This window comes from Rhea americana, unplaced genomic scaffold, assembly GCF_003343005.1.
Source record: "Rhea americana isolate MKP2758 unplaced genomic scaffold, rheAme1 scaffold_5, whole genome shotgun sequence".
NCBI lineage: Eukaryota > Metazoa > Chordata > Aves > Rheiformes > Rheidae > Rhea > Rhea americana.
In genome coordinates, this window is record NW_028186645.1 from 4,577,182 (window position 1) to 4,583,700 (window position 6,519).

The window sequence follows — 6,519 nt, forward strand, 5'->3', positions numbered from 1 at the left end:
CAGTGCAGCTGTACCTGTGGTGCCTACGAAAGCGGAGCTGTATTTGCGGTCAGGAGGATACGTGGACGTTTCAGCTCTGCTCACCGCTGCCAGGTGGAGACCTGTACTCCACGTACCTTAGTTAACCAGTCTGCCTCCCTTCCTCACCTCTATGAGCAATAGACCAGCCGTCCCACCCTGCAATTGCATATTGGCTCGCAAGGATTGCAATCTTGCAGCATTGCATGGGGCAGAAGTTACCCCTCCTAGCTTCCCTCGAGAAAATAGTGTATAAAAGCACACTTAGTATGCTAGATTTCCTTGTTCAGAGAGGATGTGTCAGGGAAAATGTTGGGTGTATGGGAAAGGCACGAGGAGTAGGAAAATACCAGTATGATTTTATTAGCATGAGTTGAAAGAAAACAAAATGGATTAAATATGAGAGTGAATCAGGTAAGGGAGAACTTTTCATCAAACTTACTCTTTTTAGCTTCACCTTCACTCAGTTCTGAGCTTTGACTTGTACATTGGGACGCACAAATAGGTTTGTACTGATAGGTCTGGAAGTTTTTTATTCCAGCTATCAGGATTAGATGTTACTTCTTTGTAAAAAGGAAAAGAGAAACATTGTGAAAATTAGTAGTAGAAAAGTATTAGTGGATTAGTAGAATAGGAGTGCAGCTATTGGAATACAGCAARATATTGCTGCTTTGATTTGGTCTGAATAAGCTAGGTGTATGAAAAAAAATCATTGTGATTTGTAGATTTCGCCACAGTTTGCTCATTTTATAAGGCTGACTCATGCAGCAGATTAGATTGGTTTGGAATAATCTCCCTGAAAAGAAGATGTTGCATTTTTAAAYGGTTTCTCTTTGAAGCAACACTTCATAATATACAAATTGGAACTAGACTAACTGTTTTTTCTCAATATGTGTTGATTAAATGTATCCTTTAGTTCTTTTGATGAATGACCCAAAACCAGCCATTTCTCTTCGTATTAATTACTGCTAAGCTTCCTTTTCTTGCAAGTATATTTCAATCTTCATTTGGCATTATTGGGATGAATGTTGTAAGGGAGGACATCATATCTACAACTCTAAATTGGGTTATCAAGGGCTCAGGSTGTATTTTTTGTTCTCTGAATGGATAACAATATATTTAAAGCTGACCTAGTATTCTCTACCATTCATAGCCTTTCCTCTTCTACTTTCCCTATAAAATATATTTTTACTACATACATGTACTTCAGACTTCTAGACTTTCTGGAATCCTTCCAACAATGCTTTTGCTTCTATTCTCACCTACTTTCTTCCTTGCTATGTTAGGTGGCCAAAAAATTGCATTTATTTTACAAATTTTCTACTCTTGTAAGGGCCAATACCTGGACAGACACCTTAGAGAATATAAATGGGGACCTCCAGAACTAAATGAACTGCTTGAGCAGATGCCTGAGAGCTCAGACCTTGCCAATTACCATCCTCTACACATCTCAGGAGGGCTTTCGAAGCACTGGTGAGTTACATTTTCTCTCATCATGCTTTTAATATCGTCATTCTTGGAGATATCTTCATTGGCATGAAAACATACATGGTCCGTTTSCACATACAGGAGTCTTCCTCTAGGTCTCTTCTCCTATATATGATGTGCCAAATGTAATGATGCATTTGAATTGATATTGAATTTGACAGAATAGTTAAAAAAGGGTTTTCCATATGGTATTGTAAAAATGAAAATATGTCCCTTTACTGCTTCTTACAGACTGATTTAGCTTTAAAATTAGAACCACTGTAGCTGACTTTAGAAGACCTAGGAGTTTAGAGAAGAGCAATTATACAGAGAAGATTTCAAAACAGAGAAGGATCCCTCCTTGGGAATCCAACACCTTGTGCAAATTAGAGTCTGGATACAGGAACAGTAAAGTGTTTTTCAGGCTAAACTCCTGATATATGACAGTGTAATTGTGGCAAATTCAAAACCTATGTTCATGTAGGAAAGGTGACATCCATGTAATGCACAAGGAATTTCTCAGACAACAGGGCAGACTAGCCTGGTCATGGATAGTATTTGCCTCCTACACCATAGTGACTTTTAATCAAGGTTCATATAAACCCACAATAATGCCAGTCGAAAAGCTTCATATCCCAATTATCTCTTAAAGGAAAGAAGCTTTTGAGACATTTTTCTAAGATAAGGCTCACCCTTTACACCAGAAGGTGAGAGCTGACCTCTGGATGCTAGAAACTTTGCCAACAGATAACATGCATATTGTATTTGCCCACAAACAGGTTTTCCCTATTTGGAAAAAAAATCTTATATATCTCAGTGTTTTCTGCATTTATAAAGTTCTTTTGTTAATGACARAGCTTCAGCAGGGGTTCACATACTCTTAGAGTAAACACTCAGTGCAAGTCAGGACCAGAGGTGTACGCTTCTATGAAGCTGCCCTCTTCAGGTTTCACTTTATCAAATAAATTAAAGGTCCTTCATCTATACTTATAAGTACATCATTACTTCTAAGTGCTATATTATTATTATCGAAGTGTTCTTACACCGTCACAGAAAGACCTTGACATGCTGTAAATAACTTTGCCTCTCGCTTTGATACTACATAGACTAGCGCAATTGTGTTTATTGTCTGCAGGCATTATGGATGCCTAATATGAAAGAACTGGAGAGCTTACACTCAAAATGAATGGAGATACATTCTCTTTCTATTCAAGCTGATTCTCTACCTCGGGGAATGTTTGATACATCATCTTGGGCTTTGGGACAGAAAAGGCTGAAAGAGAAAGAAAAAAAATCTTACACTGACTCTTTCAGAGCTTGTTTTTCTTCACCACCCTTCAGTAAACGAAGGGAGAGGTAAAGCATTATGGAGGTAGCAATGTCTGAACTTCAGCAGCTTCTTAGGTATGGGGTGGATGTTTAATTGTCAACTCATGTGAAACTTGCTGAGCATTAATCTTGTACTAGRCACTCCTAAGATTCACGGTAGCCATTATCTTGAGCTGGCCAAAGCAGCCTCCATAAAGAACATGAAACATCGCAATAATTCAGTATTTCAATACAGAATACCAAATGAAACAAACAAGAATCACAAATATAAAGAACCTAATCCATCCAATAAAGAGTAAATTGCCAAGATACATTAAAGACCTAATTTTAATCTGTGAATAGAATGTCTGTAATTCTGGCAAGAAAAAGTCTGTAACAGCGGAAGAGAGAGTGCTCATAGTCATGGGTATTTGGCTACTGAACAGACAAAAAGAGCAGTCAAATCCACAACCCCATCACCTTTTGGAAAGGCTGAAAATTTTCCTTGGACAAAGAGCCTATTCCTAGATTGAAACTTTCACCTCTTCATAGGCCTGCAGCCAGAGATTTGATGAAGTCTTTAAGAGCCTTTATTTTTTTGCATATTATTTGCAAATCACTAAAATATAGGGGAGAATAGTGACACTATAAAATCCTTAGAAAGAGAGTTTGTGCCATTTCCAGCAAMAAGGAAATCATGTGTACACACATGTAGTGAGTTCGGTTGGATGTAGACTCTACTTTTTTACAAGATATTCCGTAATAATCTGTGAATTATACTGGAATTATTTTCCAGATACAGAAAAATCAGACATATCTACAAGGTGGCACAATAATGGCTGATTTTCTGTAGCTTGCGGTAACCACCATATGTTCATAGCTTCAATATAAACCAAAGAAAAGAACTGAAAATTAGAGGTGAGGAACTAAACACTAGAAGAAAGAGAAATAACAATTTTAATTTTATATATAAAGCTGTCCTCCTTACTACATCAAGAAAAGGCAGATGTACAAAAGATGTACAACTGGCAACAACAAAAAGATATAAAGATTATAGAAGAAATTGCTTAGGATGATTTCTAGCTACCAGCTCTAGAATAACTTTCCAGTAGAAGAATCACGGGCAAAGCCCCCAGGCAATTAGTTTTCTAATGAAGATTGATACGTTTAAGAAGGTGATTATGCARCTTCTCCCTGCCTGTGACCAGGGGCCTGCTGATGACCTGCAGGTCCCTGCCAATACTGTATCCTAACTTTCAACTAGTTTTGCTTCTGCTCAAACAGCAGAAGCAACCCAGGGCTTGAAAAGTTGGCTGGTTCTCATCTGCTTTCCTTTATCAAGCAATGATTGCTGTTACCGAGAGGTGAGCCAGAAAGAAATCCCCTTAAGAGGAAGAAAAAGACCACTATATTCTCACCACTGTTTTTCTTCTTGTCTCTGCCAGTCAAGCCTGCTCCTAAAATTTCCTTGGGCTTGGCTCCATATTCCTCTTGATTTTAGTAGCACAGGCTGAAATTTAAATAACATAACTAATTCAATCCCTGTGTAGCAGTTTTAAATAATGTGCCCATCCCAGGGGTATCTGAACACTTTTGTAACTGAGTTGCAAGCTAGAAAGCACTGTTAAAACTGCTGACTTTCATCCCTCCCTCCAAAAGGTACTGCCAGTTTGCTGGGAGGTTTGCCTGAGTAAAATCTGAGTGAGCTCATCAGAATTTCGTGACTGTCCTAGTGATTAACATAGAAAACAAAGTTGTATTTTTATATTAAGAGAGAATCATTTGCTTTTGAAAGTAAACACACCTTAGCTGCACTGAATGCAGCTGTTCAAAAGTGTACTGATGACACTAAATAAACACCTAAAATATTCCCTTCTTCACAGGCTAAATTTTAATTCCAGCCATTAATGAGATATGTAGGCATATTTCAAAAGATTGTTTTAACCACCTAACCTAATGCCTGCTAGGGTTTTTTCCAGAAGATTGGATGGGATACAGTGGTCCTCTCCTCACGGCCTACTTAGGTTTGTGGAAAATAATTTTAAATTTCAATGGCAATGCACATTATATGATCACAGCCACCTAGGCAATGACATTAGTTTCCATAGTAACTTCAGGTTGCATCATTAAGAATTTCAAATGTTGACAGTTGGGAAGCATAGCTTGAAACACTGGGAGAGGAGCAGGAAAGAGGAAAGCTTGAGATAAGTGTACAAAGCAATCAAAGGGCTTGGTGCTTTCTGTTGTGCCAAAGACTGCTCAGGGAAACAAAAGAGGGAAAGGATGGCATAGATATATTAAGTGTTTTTTCTGTTTTCTCTCCTGAATCACAGAACCAGAGCGAGGGGAACACTGTCCTCCAGCTTTCTTATTTCTCCCTTTTTCTAGTCAGAAAGAAGGACAACATGCCCATTTGAAACTGATTGCTAATTATCTCCTTTTGCACTGGGCTTTTTAGACAAGCTGGAAATGTGTGTGGCTGGCTGGGGAGCTGAGTCTCACTTCTCAAAACGTGTTAGTATTTCTAGGACTTTGGTCATTCCAAATCAGAGCTGGACTCTCTCGTTCATTTGCACTGCAGCACTGATCCAGGATGCTCTCAGCTAACCTGGGCATTTTTGCCACTGCCCATGCTACAGCATAGGGTAGCCTTGCAAGCGCTGAGAATATCCCATGACTCTTTTAAATCCATATTTAGCCATTAAATTGAATAAAATATTCACATCGATAACCTACCTTTCAGAAGTAGTTTCCACTTAATATAAATTGAACCCAACTTTTGTTCCAGAAGGTATGATTTCTGTTCTGTAAGACGTGTTCCCATTTGATCCCTCCTTCCATAACCCCAAATTTCCCAGTGTACCCATGCTGAAAGCAGAGGAATGAAAACAGCAGAGCCAGCAGGAGCTGAATGAGAGGTTCATGTTGCAGTTTTCAGTCCCTTACATACCCAGTCTCTCCTGGCTTTTTTGCCTCAGAACATGAAGTAGTTGCTACCAGGTTGGCTTTGGAACAGGACATTGGAACTTGAATATTTACCTAGGCAACTAGTCTGAAAACCCCCTGAAGGAAATCAAATGTGGCAGGAAACTTCCATGTTTTAGTTCTGTTTTTTACCAGTATAAATACATTTATATTTGAATGCCATAAACACATGAAGGAAAATTCAATTTCTAAGTCCAAGTGCTGGATGAAGGATGAACATGTCCCACAGTTCCCCAGAGGATGTCGTGCAGAACCCACTTTCTCTGTTTTCTTTTTGTCATTTCTTTTTGTCACATCAAGCCTCTTTCTTTCTATACTGCATCCTGGTGGATTAGAACTGCTCACCCAACCTACCTGTAAAACTCTCCACATGACAAGGAAGCGACAGCAACACCAACTCCTCAAAAGTTCCAGGCTTCACAGCTGCTACACTGACTATGATGAAATGTCTAGTACTCAAAATATGTCAGTGAAATGTCTTCCATAATGTTTCCTGATGCAGCCCTGTCTTTTGTATAAGASGATGAAGTATAGCATGTTGGGAATAGCTAGTTCAGGTACACATGTCAGACTTCCATGTCTTATTCCCAGCTCACGGTAGAGGAAAGACTCCCTACCTGGGTTGGTGCCTTCAGCAAGGTTTCTTCAATTTTTTGGACTTGCTCACAGCAGGCTCTAGCCCAATAATTTATAACCAGTGTTAAACATGCTTTGGTCTTAGTATGAGTTAAACAGTGCCCA